Source organism: Artibeus jamaicensis, unplaced genomic scaffold (genome assembly GCF_021234435.1).
Source record: "Artibeus jamaicensis isolate MK-2021 breed Jamaican fruit bat unplaced genomic scaffold, CSHL_Jam_final contig_391, whole genome shotgun sequence".
In the NCBI taxonomy this organism is placed as follows: Eukaryota; Metazoa; Chordata; class Mammalia; order Chiroptera; family Phyllostomidae; genus Artibeus; species Artibeus jamaicensis.
Window position 1 is genome coordinate 28759864 of NW_026521814.1, and position 19089 is coordinate 28778952.

Here is a 19089-nt window from a genome sequence, read left to right on the forward strand (position 1 = left end):
GAGCTCTTTTTAAATCTTGTCCACTTACATCAGTGTTAGAAGGAGCGGGTCCCTGGGGACAGACTGGCATGTCTAGTCCCCTCTAGCAGTCTGTGTCCTTTGAGATGAGAAGCATATTTTATTAATCTTCAGACTCCTAACAACTGTGCAATCTGGGAAATGACTGATACATACTTTATACTAAATGAATAAAAATGGATTCTCTATTTTAGATTTTATTTCCCTCAAAGTTTGTCTCCAACATAAATGTGAGGCACTTCCTAACTTCCTGGTCTCCAAACTGATGTACTTAGGAGCATCTGTTAAAGCAAAAATCTGAAGCGATACTAAGAAAGGGACCGGCACAAAGCCACGCCTGAACATCATTACACTGAGATATTAAAAAGAATCTGATAGCAAAACAAAACAGTTTTTCATTCTCCAGGGGAGAAAACAGAAAAGTTACAAACTCTGTAAAAACTACTCTTTGATGATGCTCAAATTTTGTAAGCAGGCAAAAGATGTTTCAGTAATTTAACCCCTCAATCAAAGGAAAACCAAGTTGGTTGAAGCTGCACACTAGTTAGTGCCAAGGAAAAGTATCTCAGACTTTTAGTGACACAATAAGGAGTTAATTCTTAGACACCTAAAAGGAGAGGAAAAAGTCTCTAATACAATCTAACTGACAAATTATATTATGACCACTATTAATTCTTTATCATCATAAGCTTATCTACTTAGAATGGTACTCTTGGTCTAAGGTACTAAAATGATCTTAGTGCAATTTTCCTGAAAAGGCCTCAGATTAATTGCTCTACAGAGAAGGCAACACTTCCATCCCACTGTTGATCATGCAATGACAATCGCACGTACCAAAGGGCTCAGAGGAAGTTTTTCTCCCACTTCTTACCAGCAGATTAAATCAATGCTGTCTAATCAAAAGTAGAAACTATGGATCAAACCAATTTTTTTTAATTAAGAAAAAACACTTATTTTTTCTTGGCACAAGTTTACTCTGATGCATTCTCACATAGCATTTTTACAATTCTTTGAAAACTAGGTTCCATTGCTAATTCTGTGTTCAGATTACCTGCCACTGGTTCCTCGGAGCAAAATCCTAGATGCCTCCTCTTGGGCCTGATCTGAGTTGTTTGTTCGTGAGGCTGCTGTAAGGACAGCAGAGCCAGAAAGAGCGCAACTCGGAAGCTGCGTTCCTGGGTTTAAATCTGGACCCGCCTGCCATCTTTTTGCCATCTTGGCCACAGCAATGTAACCTCCAGAAGAGTCGATACAGAGATATGATGTGCTGCACACATACACACACACACACACACACACACACACACACACAGAGTTTGCTTTTACATATGAAAAAACATGGAAATGGTAAAGCCACCACAGATGGTTACCTACAGAGAGAATGAGGGTGCAGTGTGGGGACATCAGGAATGAAATATAAAACTGCTCTGAAAATACCTTCTTACATAGCTTTTCCATTGCTCCAAATAGTACAGTTCAAGTATTTTTTTAAAACCTGCAGCTCATTAAAACACATGAAGCTCTAAACACACAGGTTCAGGAGAGTATTAACATATACATAGCCACTCATCAAAAAGAAGCAAACCTCTTTAGTCCCAACAGGCAATAACCAGGGCACCAATGCCTATGTACACTGGAAACAAGTTTTCAGTGAAAATTAAAGAATTAGGCGTTTACCTTGCCTTGACAGTATGAATTATACTTGAGAGTAACTAAGGAGATGTAGCTGATGAGGGAAGTGCTTTCTACACAAGACTTCCAAGAAACAAATGTGGAAGGAATGAAAGAGCGAGAAAGTTCACTTTTTAACACCTGAAAGAACAACATAATTGAAACCATTCCCTGACAAATGGAAGGGAAACTTTCCAATGAGGACTTTGGGGTGTCACAATATGCTACATCTTAGCATCACAAAGGTCTGGGCAGCGGATGCTGAGTATTTCATGCAGCTTTTGCATGAGCGCCATGCGGAGTACACAGCACCATCACTGGTGCGTCGGGGGGAAAATAAAACTGATCCTAGTCAAGACTCTTGTGTTAACCTCAAATTTACAAGAAATATGGGGGGTAGTAGGCCAAATTAAAAGCTATGAACAGGAAGCAAAAAACAAATCTAGCTTATGGGACAGGATAACTGATTCAGTTGTCAGTGCCACTGATAAAAAATACAAAGGAGAAAAAGATAGTGACAGAAACCAGACAAAAAAAACACTCTGTGGCCTTGATTTTTACAGAACAGGCAGAACTACCAACAGTTTCAGAAACTGACTCTTGGGGGATGTGACTGGAAGGGGGCATGAGGAAGACTTCGGGGGTGCTGAGAACGCTCTGTGTCTTGATCTCGGAGGTGGCTAGAGGGTGTGCACATCTGCAAAAATGCATCGTGTTCTCCATTCAAGGTTAAGGCACCTTAAAGGACTCTCCTATGTAGGTATTATTCCTCAACAGAAATAAGAGGCATGCCTAATGTCTGGTTGCCTTGAAGACGGGTGAGATTGGGAAAGGCAGGAGAAGGACTCCGAAATGCTAGAAATGTTCTGTTTCTTGATCTATGAGCACAGTTACCAATTAATTACGCTGCAGACTTATGACTCTATTAATTTTCAGTAAGTATGTTATTCTCCAATTTTAAAAAAGATAAAGGGAAGAATTACTATTCTATATTAAACATGACATAAAAAGCTGTTTACTAGATTCTGTTTAAGCAAACCAACTGTTTTTTGTTTTGTTTTTGTTTTTTTGGGTTTTTTTGTTGTTTTGTTTTGTTTTTTTGGGGTTTTTTTGTTTTTTGGGTTTTTTTTGTTTTTTGTTTTTTTGTTTTTGTTTTTGTTTTTTTTCCCCAGAAACTGTGATTTTCATGCTGGACAATTCCTGTATTACATTTAGTGTAAGAAAGACCTTATATTTGTAGAAGGTAATGTCCCTATTTATTGAAAATGTATAGGGGTGCAACAGTTGTCATGCGTCATGGGCCACTGCAGTCCATGCTCACGTAGCTCAGGGGTCAGATAACAATCGGACAGAGACCTCCATCAACGCCCTGACCCAGTGAGTCTCCCAGTCTTGGCTAACGAGCTGTGTGTGTGCAATGGAGCACATACCTTCAACGCCACAGCAGTTTACAGTTCCACCTCAGCCTTTACTTCCTACTTGCACAGAGCTTCAGGGTCGGGCAGAGAAGAGAAATGAGGGCCTTTTCAGGTGCTTTCTGGGCATAGTAACCCAGCCCTGCCTACATGTGTGGCCTCCTGGTAACAGATTCCCAGGAATATATCAGTTTTCCAAAGCCCCCTACGGACTTCTCGTTCTCCATTTTGTCCTTTTACACTACTTGGGCAGCGCTTTTTGTGCCCCAGGTGGTATCTACCTCAGGCAGGTGTGATGTTAAACAGTCATCAGTGACGGTTTTTGACAAATGTGCTGGAGGTAGGGCTTTCTGCACCGAATAAGCTGTGTGCCAAGCCAAATAAGGATTAGCCCTGTGAATGGGGTGTTTTCAAAGGCTGAAAGACATATCCAGTGGCCACAGTCCTCTAGGGACAAGGCTTCTGGGGGAGCTGAAAACCCATTATGCCCTTGTTAGCGGCTGTTAAGCTGCTGGTTTTCTCAGCTGCCATGGTCACAAGGCGTTGGTTTTCAAAGCTACTGTGGAGCTATGGGGAAGGGTATAGGAAAAAGGCTGGTGAAAACACCACGAAGCTGATGATATTGTTCTAACTGAGATTCACCCTGTTTCTTGAATAAATGTCCCTCTTGTACTTAAAAGCCTTTGGTTGATTTCCAAAATCTGAAAGAGTTGATTAAAAATATTGTCCCCAGTGCATTCATTGCTTTTTTAGAGGCTGAGGCTTTTGGAGGTCCCTAGTCTACCATCAGAAGTGCTTCTCCTCCTGGTCATCCACTGAAGATTAGATTAGGTCTTTTCCTGTTGGATTTCTCAGTTCCACCAGCTGCCATGTTCACCAAGCACTATTTCTTTTTTTTTTAATTTTAGATTTTATTTATTTATCTTTAGAGGGGAAGGGAAGGAGAGAGGGAAAGAAATATCACTGTATGGTTGCTTCTCATGCGACCCCTGCTGGGAACTGGCCCCTGCTGGGAACTGGCCTGCAACCCAGGCATGTGCCCTGACTGGGAACCGAACCACGATCTTTTGGTTTGCAGGCCCGTGCTCCATCCACTGAGCTACACCAGCCAGGGCTTCACCAAGCACTATTTCTTAAAGCACGATACTCAGGGAAGTCAAAAGCCCTTTACAGACACTCTGCTGTGACCACAAACTTCACCGATAACCCCACATGGTTATCATGTCACTGATTCTAATGATCAGTTCAGCACAAAGTCAACCTTCCTATTGAAAAAACAATTCAGTGCAACACGCCCTACTGACCACATAAGCAATGGCAGCAGTTTCTGTTAAAGTTTAATCTTCATATCCTAATGCTTTGCCACCTTGGCTGTTAACAAGTGGTAAATCAGTATAGAAAAATAAAGTAAAATAAATGTCCATACAAAATTCTCTCTGAAAATGAATCAATAATGGAATGTTCAAGGTGGTCATTGGTTCTCATAGTACAAGGAATTATAAAGAGGCAGGTTCCAGTGTACAAAGAGACAGGAAATGCTCCTTACATCATAACACATGAAAACACAGACACAGTTCTGAGAGGTCAGGAAGCAGACAGTAATGGACCAGGAGGGCGAGAGTTCCCCAGGAACCAGGCCTAGCTGCGGGCGAAAGGCTCGTTAGCAAGGCAGCATCCTTGTGCAGAGGCTCTCGGTGGGCCACGGCTTGGAAGCTTGGTGTGATGTAAACAAGTGAACTTCCCAAGGCTGCCAGGAGTGAACCACCCAGTGCAGGGTGTGGCTGACATTAATTCTTCAACTAATTAAAAATGAAATAAAATTAAACATAATATCAAATTAAAGACAAAACAATAAAGTCCTTTAAAAGTTAGCATTAAAAAGAGGTAAGTGGATAAATACTCCCTTTCATGATTAGAAGAAACCTTGCTGAGTAATTTTAAATAAGCTCTTCTTTATCTCAAGTCCTTAGATCCTTGAAGGCAGAGTTTTGAGGATGCCAAAATTCATGAATGGCAGGCAGAATTGTTTGTAGATATATAGATTTTTTTTCCTTTTGTGAAGAGGTCCCATGGCATTCATTGCATCCTCAAATGATTAATTAATTATATGTGCCAAAAGAGTAATGCATCCCAAACTGCATAGCAGTGTTACCCAGCAGCAGAGTAAAAGGATTATACAGCATGATCAAGTGAGATTTACCCAGGAAATGCCAAGATGGTATAACATACAAAATTCAATCAGTGTAACACACCACAGTAACAGTACGAAAGGGGGACCAAACCGCACGATCACTTCAATGGATGCGGAAAAAAATAAACACTGGAAACAATCCAACACCCTTATGATAAAAATACTTAACCAACAAGGAATAGAGAAGCACTTATAAGAAACCCTCAGCTAACATGGTGAAAAACTGAAAGCCTTCTCCCTAAGACCAGGAACGAGCCAGGGATATGGTTATTCAAATAGGGCCAAAAAGCTTTTATAATAAAATAATTTCAACACAACTATTTCAAGTCAAATTAGAAACTGGAGATATTTTCAAATTTTGAAAATCAACGTGGGCAGGAGAAAGTTGGTGAAACCCAGAAAGAACAGAGTGAGAGTCTGAACAGGTGACAGGCGCCTGTGTCCTCTGTCCGTCAGCAGCAGGTGCTCTGCTTGGGCTTCACTGTTTACAGGTGATGTGGCTTTAAGAAGATGCCCACAGCCACCGACCCAAACGACACGGCACTTCCATCTGGCTTCCCAGTGATGGTTCTCAACCAGGTGGTTGGCGCGATCACACTGTACTTTTAAAGTTTAATGCAATTCAATATTAGTTTAAAATTAGATTGGAAATGGTAGCGGGACTACAAATAATTTGTATTTTATTCTATTTTCCTGTCTGTGAAGTTTTCCACTGAGCTTATCTTCATCAGGTGTAAAACTGTATTTTTTATAAAATTGATGACTCTCATGGCAGGATGGAGGATCAAATGCAGCAGGAAGAGACTGGTGGCAGGAATGGCAGAAATGTGCCCCCAAATAGGGGGACAGGTGACAAGGATCTAAATAAAAGCAGCAGTTGGGGAGTGGGGTGAGAAATAGGTAAGTTGAAAAGGTGAACTGACCCAGGCCAACTGGATGAAAATTTTTTAAAAATTAAGATACGTCTCCAATTTCTGAGTTACAGAACTGCCACCAGCAACCTTAGAGAAGAGAAGGGGGTGCTAGTTATGGGAAAGGGGGTGTAAGCAAATTCAGTTCGCACTGTGATGAGTTTCAGGAGTCCAGCCCCCATCCAGGTAAATGTCTAATCAGCACTGGAAATACAATAATGGCATCAGAAGCGGAAAGATTGAAGATTGAAGTGCAGGAGTGTTAGGTGAAGCCATAGGGATGAATGCAATTGCTCAGGGCGCCAAGAACAAAATTAGAAAAAAATGGCCTAGAATAAAAGCCTGGAAAATACCAGTATTTAAGGTGAAAGAAGAGAGAGCAAAGGACAAAACAGAAAGAAAGGTAGAGAAGTAACTAAAAGAGAAAGGTCTTATGTGAGCCAAAAGAATACAACATCATCAAATCCTGCAAAGATTCGAGAATGAAGCCCGAAAAATGTCTGGTGCATTTGGCAATAATGATGTTCCCAGTGACCTTAGTAGAGGCAGAAAGTCAAACCTGGGAAGCTAGACTGATGTGAGTTGAGGAGTAAAATGAGGGGTGAATATTACAACCAATAAAGCGAAATCAATAACCTCACACAATATATACACCATTCCTTTTAAATTTTTAATGAGTGAAAATGGAAACTATATTCTTTTTTACTCCATGGGAAAATGTTCAGCAGTTTTGTTTTGTACAGTGAGTAAGTACATTCCCTATGTTCAACTCTGTTCCTATCACTCATTGCTTGTGGGGCTTTAAACAAATGATTTAACACTGCTGTGCTCCACAGTTTTCACCTGTGAAAAGGGAATGGGGATTGTACAACCTCAGCAGATTCCTTGAGAATCAGATGAGGTAATGCATGCAAAACAACTAGCTAAGTACATCACCTCAAGGTTCACACGGTATGTTTCCTAATTCTTTCATTTGCATAAAATCCAAAAAGCAATGAAATCTGGATACCCCCAACTGAAGGTCTGATATTTAAAACAGCAATCTCATTCTGGACTGCTCATTAAGTTTGCTTATTCACTTGACAGTGAACACTAACTGAGCATCCTTCACGGGCCAGAACTGTGTTGGATCCTGGGGACACAGAAAGGGTTAAGGTTTGGCCCCAACTCGCACAGGCAGAGGAGGTAATGGCTACATTTTTTTATTACAACATATCACATAAAATAATACAGTTGTTAGTATAAGGGTTACTTCTGAGGGTTGTAGACAAGAAGAGAATGCAAATGTGTAAGTATTTACACAGTGAAATGATCAAAACATTACCTGTATTATTTAATTATTGTAACTCCCCATAGAGCTACATGCTGGATAAATTAACTTACTGGATAGAGACAAAATGATATTTGAATCTAATAGATTGCACACTTCAACCTGAAGACACCAGGAAAGAACAAGAGTAAATTATTAGTCTAAACTGGAAACACTTTGAAATGGCCACTCTGTTTACTGTAACATGACCTCCTCTGGCACATTTTTAAAATAAAAGCATGTAATACCTCTTCCTAGTACCTTTTAGGCCTTCACTGCAATAGCCTAAGTTGATTTTAAAAAACCAAAATGCTAAGCTGCCAGTTAACTACTTTTATTTTATTTTATTGTTCTATTACAGTTGGCCCAATTTTTGCCCCAAGCTCTCCCCTGCCCCACCCCACTGTCCATGTCCACGGGTCCTTTGCACCTGTTCCTTGACTTGACCCTTCCCCTTCTTCCCCTGTTACCCCCTCCTCCCTCTCCTCTTGTTCCTGTCAGTCTGTTCCTGGTTTCCATGCCTCTGATTCTATTTTGCTCATTTGTTTGTTTTGTTCATTAGGTTCCACTTACAGGTGAGATCATATGGTATTTGTCTTTCACTGCCTGGCTTACTTCACTTAGCATAGTGCTCTCCAGTTCTATCCATGCTGTTGTGAAGGGTGGGAGTCCCTTCCTTCTTTCTGCAGTATAGTATTCCACTGTGTAAATGTGCCACAGTTTTTTGAACCACTAATTTACTGATGGGCACTTAGGCTGTTTCCAGCACTTGGCTATTGTAAATAACACTGCTATGAACACAGAGGTGCACAGGTTTCTTTGAATTGATGTTTCCCCCAGCAGTGGGATCACTGGATCGAACAGCAGTTCCATCTTCATTTTTCTGAGGAAAACACTTTTTTCACAGTGGCTACATCAATCTGCATTTATACCAACAGTGCACTAGGGTTCCCTTTTCTCCACAACCTCACCAGCACTTGTTGTTTCTTGATTTGTTAATGATGATCATGCTGACAGGTGTGAAGTGGTATCTCATTGCGGTTTAACTCTGCATCTCTCTGATGGCTAGTGATGCTGAGCATTTTTTCTTAGGTCTCTGGGCCCTCTGTGTGTCCTCCTTGGAGAAGTGTGTTCAGGCCCTTTGCACATTTTTTAAATTGGAGTGTGTGTCTTGCTGGTATTGAATCATATGAGTTCTTTATATAATTTAGAGATCAAACTCTTGTCCAAGGTATTATTGGCAAATATGTTTTCCCATATAGTTGGTTCCCTTTTCATTTTGATGTTTTCTTTAGCCATGCAGAAGATTTTTAATTTGATGTAGTCCCATTTGCTTTTTTTTTCTTTATTTCCCTTGCCCTAGAGGACATATTGGCAAAAATATTGCTGCATGGAATATCTGAAACTAAGACTTTTATGGTGTCACAACTTATATTTATGTCTTTTATCCATCTTGAGTTTATTGTGGTATATGATGTAAGTTGGTGGTCTAGTTTCATTTTTTTAATGTGTACCTGTCCAGATATCACAATACCATTTGTCAAAGAGGCTATTTTACTCCATTTTATTCTTCTGCCCCCTTTGTCAAATATTAGTTGACCAAAGTGTTCCAAAAATATGGAACACTTCACAAATTTGTGCATCATCCTTACACAGGGGGCACGCTAATAATCTCTGTTTAGTTTCGCTCCAATTTTAGTCTATGTGCTCCCAAACTGAGCACTAATTTCTTCAGATGTCTTATAAATCACTTGTTCTAATAAATATCTGTATTTAATCTGTTTTATTCTTCTCTGTATTTCTCAATAACTTCATGACATTAACATTCCAGAGTTGAATGTTTTCTTTTCTGTATCCCATATGAAATAAATCACAATGTAATCTCATTATGAATAAAAGCCTTCTCCACCTTACAAACAATAGCTCATTTATTTAATCAGAGTATAAAAGCTATAGTTATTTATTTATTTCTAAATTACTTTATTGTTGTTCAGTTACAGTTGTCTGCATTTTCCCCCACCCCCCACCCCTGCCAAACCCACCTCCCTCCCTTGCTTCCACCCTCCCCCTTGGTTTTATCCATGTGTCCTTTACAGCAGTTCCTGAAAACCCTTCTCCCCACTAAACAGTATTCAATAAACCACTGAAATGGGAATATTAAAGCAAATCTATTAATAAGACCTCAGCAGAGGGAAATTAATGTTTCATCCTACATAATGCCTTCCTGAGATCCTGTCTCCTTGGTCATCCATGTCCACCGATAACCCTGCAATCCGATAACAAAACCTGCTATAAAACACCGCTCTGCTCACAAAGGTAGATCTATAAGGACCTAGATTGCAGGTACTAGACCATTTTTGTGACCTGGGGCTAGTTCTTTAAATTCTCTAGAACTTCAGTGAAGGAAGACTGAAAATACCTTGTTCAGCCTAGTCCCACTGTTAAAAAGAACACACAAAGAAAGCTTTTGGTCAAGATGGTGGAGTAGGTAAATGCGGTACTCACCTCCTCCCACAACCACATCAAAACTACAACTACACTACAGAACAAGCATCACGCAGAACCACCTGACATCCAGCTGAACAGAAGTCCTATAACCAGGAACATAAAGAAAAAACCACGTCAAGACTGGTAGGAGGGGCGGAGATGTGGAACAAGCGGATCCCACACCTCCCTGTGGCAGTTAAAAAGTCAGGTGGGATATCTCAGCTGCAGAGGTGCCACCTGAGGAGAAAGCAGTCCCAACCCCACGGCAGGTCCGCAGCCCAGGGTTACAGTGCTGGGAAGAGAAGTCCCCCTGACTTCTGGCTGTGAAAACCAGCATGGATTGCGGCTGAATGAGACAGGGGCTTCTGGAATCCAAGGCATTTCTCTTAAAAAACCCATACAATCTTACTTGGACTCACTCACTCTGAGCTCCAATGCCGAGCAGCAGCTTCAAAGGTGCCAGGGACATACAAGGAGGGACTGAACTATCTGCCTTTGGGGCAAAGGTTGGTGGGACAGCTTTCATCCAGGCAGAAATGCTGGCAGAGGCCACTGGTCCTTTTCTGAGCCCTCCCCCAACAGAGTAGGCAGATAGCACTACATCTGAGTCTCCATCATCAATCTAGCTAACACTGCTCATGCCCCCACACCCCCACCTCTGTGATTCCCTGACACCCCACCCACCCAACTTGTAAGCCCACCTAAGCTATTTCCAGTGACTTTTCCATATAAAAGGCCTCTCCTGGCTCACGCTGCAGACTTTCCTAAAATCTCTCAAGCCTCAGAAACTGTAAACAAGCAGCATCTGGCCTCGGCATGCCCCATACCTCTTGCTATGTGGCCCCAGGCCCAACACTAGCAGCAATTGGCCTCAGTTCTGAGCTTGGCATCTCTCAGGTACCTCAAGCCCTGCACATGTAGCAGCAATCTCCAGATTGCTCTGTAGCTCATGCCAAGTGGCCCTGGGCAGGGCACAGTAGCTGTTGATCTTGGCCTGAACTTCCCAAGAGGCCCAAGAACCAGCACTCCTTGTGGACAGTGACAGACCATGACTGAGCACCACCCAACCACCTCCACAAGCAGCACACTCAAGGAACAGACTCATTGGGCACCAGAGCCCCCCCTAAAGCAAGTCCCACTCTGTGGGGTTGACTCCTACACATCAGTTCCTCCACTGTGGTGGTCATTGCCAGCCCTCAAAAGTGATCATCCCAGGGGCCAATCCCTCCCACTGACAATCCAACAGCAATCAGGGCTCAACTACAACAGGAGGGTGCACACAGCCCACCCAGGGGTGCACCTGAAGGGCCCAGCTCAGGTGACCAGGGAGGCTGCGCCACTGGACCCTCCAGGACACCTGCTACATAAGGCCACTCTACCAAGACTGGTAGACATAGCAGCTCTTCCTAATACACAGAAGCAAACACAGGAGGCTGCCAAATTGAGGAGACAAAGAAATATGGTCCAAGTGACATGAAGAAAAAGAACTAAATAAAAGAGACACACAATCTACCAGAATCAGAGTTTGAACTCTGTTATAAAGATACTTGATGAACTTAGAAGAGTACATGAATTTACCAAGAACTTCAACAAATAGATAGGAAACATAAAAAAAGAACCAGTCAGAAATAAAGAATATATCAATAATAACTGCAATGAAGAAAACACTACAGGGAATCAACAGTTAAAGCAGGAAATCAAGTCAGCGATTTGGTAGACAAGGTAGCAGAAAACACCCATATTAACAACCACACCTAAAACAAAAGCAAACTAAGAGGACAGCTAGATCAGGAGCAGAACCATAGAAATGAAGATCACATGGAGGGTTAGCAACAGGGGAGTGGGAGGAGGAGAAGGGGGGAGAAGGTACAGAAAATAAGTAGCATAGACGGTAGGTAGAAAATAGATGGGGGGAGGGCAAGAATAGTAGGGGAAATGTAGAATCTAAAGAACTTGAGACACGTGATCATAAACTAAAGGGAGGAATGGTGGGGGTGGGGATGTGCAGGGTGGAAAGGAATGAAGGGGGGAACAGGACAACAGTAATGGCAAAATCAATAAAATACATTAAAAAAAAGAAAATGAACAAAATTCTAATTAACAATGCTCGTGTACTGGGACTAGGGAACGATGATGAGACTGTGACACTGACGACTGACGGCAGAGGTTTCCTGGGTCCACATGGAGAAGCATGCGTGACACTGGGCGATGACTCAGCTCTGCTCAGTTTTCTCTGCCAGAACTGCCGTGAAACCCCTGCTTTGGGCCCTTCCTTGGTACAAACACGTCATTTTTGTAGTAACCCTCCCTACCTTTCGCCTTTTCTCATTAGGTCGGACAAAGCAGTATTACTTGGTGGCAATGATATAAGCACAGATGCTATAAATTGATGATCCAAATGAGTCAGAAGATGCTTAACTACTTTGGGTGGTTTGTCCCCCCTAAAACAAAAACATGAAATGTAAAACTTCTTATAAAAAATACACCTCTGGGCATGTGCTGTCGTGTCCTCAGTGTTCAGCATCTTGTGGCTGTGTTTCAGCCTGAAGTAAATATACAGAGGAAAGAGACCACTGAGGTGCGTGTGGTGTGTGATGTAAGTAAAAGAACGACATGCCAAATTAGAGTGTTTGTCCCCCTTGATGTGACCTTGAGAATACCATTGAGCAATGTCCTTATTTCACTGAAGAGTAACAGTAATACGTAATTTTTTATCAAATCAAAGCCCTCAATGCCTTAATTAAACTAAATAGGGCTTATGAGCACTGGACGTTAAGAAACATTTCTTAAAATACCATTTTGTTATTCCAATTGTATAAAAATGTCATTTTCTAAAGACTGATTTTTTTGCTTCTTCATGACTTTCTTTTGGTATATGGATTTATACACATACCATCTTTCATGCACTCTTACTATTTTATAAAATATATTAAGTTAATCCTAACAGCAACCCTATGATTCAGATGCTATTATCATTGCTATGAGATAGATGGTGAAACCGAGGCACAGAAGGGCTATGCAACATGCCCACAGGCACACAGCGGATTAGTGGCAGAACCAGGATTCAGTCCCGGTATCTTGCTTCAGAGCACATGCGCTTACTTACTGGGGTAATCACTTCCTAAGTTATGTAAATACCTAATCCCTATGTTGTACACCTGAAACTAACATAGTATCGTATCAACTATAACTGAAAAATAAAAATAAAAAAAAACGTTTTAAGTAAAAAAAAAAAATTATAAACAATGTTTCAAAAATTTTTAAAAAGTACATGAGTTTAACTACCACACTATGATACCTTGTATTTCCTTGTGGGCCTTCAACATATGCCTGTTAACTTTTTCCTTAATGTGTTTACAGCATTTAAGCATGTGTATGGTTTTCAAAGTATAAGATTGGAAATCCATAAACATGAAATAAGGGGTGGATTTTTCTAGGTACCAAAACCAAAACACAGTGGCAGTTTTGCGGAAGAAAAAAGTTTAGAGTTCCTGGACGCTACTGACCTAGTGCTCAGTCAGACACAAGAGTCACAGACCGCGGAGCTGCCTTTTGATTCACTAAGTGTGTAAGTTAACTTCTGTCAGCAGGAGGGCGGGCACTGGGGGCGTGGCCACTGCCACCACAGGAGCATCTCTGTGACTGGCGTAGAAACCTCTCTACAGGACAGCCGTGACAGAGAGCAGAACAGCAGCAGTTCCTAGAACTTGAAGCGTGGATTGGTACATTAAAAATTGTGACTGAAGTACAATCTGTCGTGGATTAGTCCCTTTATGGACCATTCAGGACAAATTTTTCACACATCTGACTTCTCTTTCCATGTGGCACAGCAACCTCATGCCATTAACTGAAGAATATTCAATGCATGAAATTAACTGTCATATTACAAAATTGTCTGTCACCAGCAAGTGGATGTGCTACCAAGAAGCCTTACAGAGAGACATTTCCTTAGGAGTGAAGACTTTTCTAAAATGCACTTGAAGAAACCTTAGTGCTTTGAGAAATTACTAGTAAAGAGGGCTCCTGGTCAAATCAAAGTAGAATATTGTGGACACTAACCCCACCCTTTAGAGGGTCACAACATTCATTAGCAAATGTAAAAGCTCCCAGGAGCCTTCTGACTTCTATGGTGTCCCAAACAAATTTGACCAGCGAGCCTTTATCACATAACACCTGCAAACAGCCTGAACAATGTATTTCGAAAGACTGTGACCTGGTGAAATTCCCACCATTCCAAATCTTCCTCCTGGGTCAGCGAGAGCTTTGATCTTATCAGCCTCCTAGAATTGGTCAGAATCATCAAGGCAGACTATAAGAAATGTAACTTTGTGCACCACTGGTGGGAATGCAGATTGGTGCTGCCACTGTGGCAAACAGTATGGAGTTATGGCAAAAAAAAATTTAAATGGAACTGCCTATGACCCAGCGATTACAATTCTGGGACCCAGCAATTCCAATCCTGGGCATATATCCAAAGAAACCCAAAACACTAGTCTGAAGGAATATATGCACCCCTATGCTCACTGCAGCACTATTTACAATAGCCAAGGTTTGGAAACAGCCCAAGTGTCCATCAGTAGATGAGTGGATATAAAAGCAGTGGTAGATTTCCACAATGGAATACTATTCAGCTGTAAAAAAAAAAGGAGCTCCTACCCTTTGCAACAGAATGGATGGATCTGGAGATTATTATGCTAAGTGGAACAAGACGGTTACAGAAAAGAAAAGGATCATATGATTTCACTTACATTGGAATCTAATGAGCAAAATAAACTAACAAACAAAATAGAAAAAAAAAGAAATTTCACTTTGAAGGAGGCCCAGTTCTGACACCCTCTGGCCCTCTAGGAAAACTACATAGGAAGCCAAGTTATCATCGTAAGTTGGCTTGGTAGCAAGAGTTCCAAAGTAGGGAGCGACTTCAGATGTTTACAGATCTCTGGCTAATACCACACCACACACGCACTTCTGGCCCTTGGGACCACGCAGACTTCATTCCCGGGGCCAGCACACCCTCTCCCTGGACGGAGATCACATGGACGCTGACAAGGGCCACACTGTTTACTCTAAGTTTCTACAGCTATCCAAGGCCTCTTCTGATTGATTTTTTATAACTCATTGGAATATTTCAAAACCTTGTGTCTGTCACAGCTTAGGCCTAGAATAATGATAGCTATTAACTCAGTATTTCCTTGATGTTAGTCAGGTATTATATGAGGCACTTTTCATTCATTAGCTCTTCTAATTTTCTCTACAACTCCATGAAGAAGACCCCATTACAATATCCATTTTATTCCAGGGGTACCTGAGGCTCAAGGAAACTAAAATTGAAATCTGGCCACCTGTTTCTGGAATACACACTCTTCACCAACTGCTTTAGTTGTTCAAAGAGGAGAACCCTGCAAGTTCGTTAAAGCTACATGGCATGGTAAATATGTCAACTTTTTAGTTTAATTCTCGGGGGAATTATTTTTGTATTCGCGCAAGCACTCCTTGTACTCGCCAAATCACATATGACTTCACAGCAGCCACAGGATCCCTTCTCAAACTGGGTGACAAACACTGCTGCACAAAACGCCAGACACGCTGGGAATGACCCTGAGGCTAGTAATCTTTTCTGTGCCTTGATTTCCTCGTCTGCAGAACAGACGTTCCTCTTCCATCAACTCGTAACATGGCAGGGAAAGCGCCGTGAACGCACTTTCAGCCTCCTGGGGGAATAATGCCATCTATAACCTTGTTTTTTTATTTAAAAAAACATACTTAATGCCTGCTGTGGCCAATGCAGTCACCATTCTGGAAACAAATACACATTTTTACAAAACCTGTCACCATAAGAAACAAGATACTTGAAGATAAGTAGATTAAGACTTCACACAGGGCAAACATGGATTTTTTTTTATTTGTGACGAATGAGCTATTTAGACTAAAGGATTTTCTGATTGAAACTTTGCCAATCATTTTACTTTCTGGATTCAGTTTTTTAAGTCTATAAAGTAGATTATATTAAGATTGGTAATAGAATAAAATAAAATTGAGCGATATTGTTCTCCATCTCCTACCCATGCCGAACACCACTAGCTGACCACACAACTCCTTCCAGAATAAAGCCTCAGTGTTACTGAACACAGTACGCTCCACGAGGCTTCTGCTGCTCAGTTCAGATGGGACCCGTTTTCCCTGCCAGGGCTCTATGTTCCCTACGTATCCTTCTAGTTCTTTGATTTTAAGTTTTATGCTCATGAATTAAAATACTATGTACAAAGGCTTAAAGAAATGTGATATGCAAGAGAAAATTATCTTTTATAGTAAATGTTCAAGTCGAGAACTTTAGGAGTGATGTGTTTGTCAGTGTTTTGTCAGCAATGTAACACAACACATTCTATCTTCCAAAACAACAAAATGATAGTTTATAAACTGCAGAAGTGGGCGAGGTCATGGAAAAGCATGAATCATTCCCCTTAAAATATAAAATACAGCCCTGGCTGGTGTAGCTCAGTGGATTGAGTGTGGGCCTGCGAACCAAAGGATTGTGGTTCGATTCCCAGTCAGGGCACATGCCTGGGTTGCAGGCCAGTTTCCAGCAGGGGATGTGCGAGAAGCAACCACACATTGATATTTCTCTCCCTAACCCTTCCTCTCTAAAGATTTAAAAATATATGTATATATATATATGATACAAAAATATCAAATGCCACCACTATGATTCACAAATATTGCTGGAAAACACTGTAGAAACACAAAGCAGTAGAAATCAACACTGAAATAAATTACAAGAAGGACAGAGAGAAAAAAACATTACTCTTTGCACACAAAACTTTTATATACCTAGGAAAATATGCCAGGAAAAAAATATTAGATAATAACAGTGAAAACAGAGCAGAATTTGTATTATATTTTCTCATTCCATGGTACAAGATAAATCAAACTGATAAAGGGAAAATTAAATTCTACTGTATCTTGACTTTGACAATAACATATTTCCTCCATCTCTTGGCTTGAACTTGGAGTTGGTGTTATAATTTCAGCAAGAAAATAAACAACACCACTCTAGTTTACAGCTCTAGTCTATCACAGAGTTCAGACATCCAAGGTGCTACATGAACCAGACAGATGGATGATCCAGCTCACAGCCTTGCTCAGAAGTCAGCTGACTTCCCCAAAGCAGAGCTACAGTTAAACTAAGGTTTGTATGATTCTAAAACACATTACACTACAAAGCTTCCCTGAAAGAAGAATTAACTTACAAATACTATTTTTAAAATGTTTACAATTCAAGAGGGAAAGAGTTTTTTGAAGAAGCATTAGAAAAAATATATATCCACAGTGAAGAGAATGAAGTTGAATCTTCACCTTACACCACATACAAAAATTAACTCAGAAAGGTTCAAGATGTCAATGTAAGAGCTAAAACTATAAAAATTTTTAGGAAAAATCACAGGGCAAAACTGTATGAAATTGGATTTGGCAATAATTTCTTTGATATAGCACCAAAAACAAAGGCAACAAGAGAAAAAATAGATAAGCTGGATTTCATCGAAACTAAAAACTTTTATGCATGTAAGGACACTATTAACAGAGTGAAAAAACTGACAGAGTGGAAGAAAATATTTGCAAATCATGTATTTGTTAAGGAATTGATATCCAGATAATATAAAGAACTCTTACAACTCAACATCAAAAAGACAACCTGGGTAAAAATGGACAAAGAATTTCAACAGACATTCTTCTTTCAAAAATACACAAACAGGCAATAAGCAAATGAAAGATGCATAAAACCAGTAATCATGCGGAAACACCAGTCAAAGCCACAGTGAGACACCACTTCACACTCATTATGATTATTATGAATTTTTTAAAAAATATATGTTGATGAGGATGGGGAGATACTAGAAATGCTGTGCACTTTTGGTGAGAATAAAAATTAATATAGCTGTTGTAGAGGATGGTGTGACATTTCCTCCAAAAATTAAACATCAAATCACCACACGATTCAGCAATTTCACTTCTGGGTAGGTACCCACAAGAACTGAAAAGGGGTTTGAACAGACACTTGTACGCCCATGTTCACGGCAGCTTTATTCACAACAGCAACAGGGGCAGGGGACCCAGCGGATGAGCAAAACATGGTTTATGCCTATAATGGACTACCCTTAAAAGGGAAGAGAATTATGGCACATGCTATAACATGAATGAACCCTGAGGAAAATTTTGTAAGAGTCCACTTACTTGTCTACCTAAAGTAGTCAGATTCATGGAGACAGAAAGCAGGATGGTTAGTTGCCAAGGGTTGGGAGGAGGAGAGAATGAGGAAAGGAAGTTCGCACATCTATATGCAATAAAAATGTGTGTGTATGTATGTATATATATGTATGTATGTAAATATGTATATAAAATGTGTGTGTATATACACACACACTCACACATGGAAAAGCAATAGCATAAAAGTGAGAAGTTTATAACTCACACCACAAAGATAGGTTTCAGATGAACACATATGGTAAATTCCCAGGGTCTCTTTACAAAGTGATAACAGAATATATACACAGAACCAAAATGAGTAAATTTATCACAGAGAGTTCAGAAAGGCCATCTTTAAAGATTCACTGAATATCTAGTAAAGGAGATAAAAATAAATATGTAAAAACAGGCATTCCTATAATACCTCCGGTTACAACATATAAGATTGTCTCAATCTTCCAAAGGATAGTTTTTAAATGTTCAACATAAGCCAAATAAGTATCCCTATTATTTCTCCTACTGGAGAATTATGCCTCAAATTAATGCCCTTGGATACCTAGAAACTTGCCTCGAGGCATTTCCTGGTGGGGGTGAGCAGGCAGGAATGTTTACAGAGGCAAAGGAGGGAACAAGAAGGCGTGAGAAGCACTAGCGGGGACTGTGACAACCTCCCTGCTGGTCCCAGCAAACTGCTGTCTTGCGATATAATAGGTCCAGGTTTCCATATGTTCCAATTCAAAGCACAAAACACAAAAATTGCCTTTGTGAAGTCATCTACATATGGAAGAATGGGAGCTGTTTATACAATTTGGCATGACAGAGGAAAGATACAAGATATGGAAAGAT

The 19089-nt window shown here is 40.6% G+C and overlaps 1 protein-coding gene and 1 non-coding gene across 7 annotated transcripts in view; both read right to left on the reverse strand.

The window, feature by feature from the left end:
• The window catches only part of HECW2 (HECT, C2 and WW domain containing E3 ubiquitin protein ligase 2), a 352175-nt gene that overhangs the window by 170540 nt on the left and 162546 nt on the right, over positions 1–19089 (reverse strand). The window lies entirely within an intron of this gene.
• LOC119038704 (U6 spliceosomal RNA) lies at positions 9127–9238 on the reverse strand. The gene has a single exon (XR_005080464.2). It is a non-coding gene; the product is annotated as a U6 spliceosomal RNA (small nuclear RNA).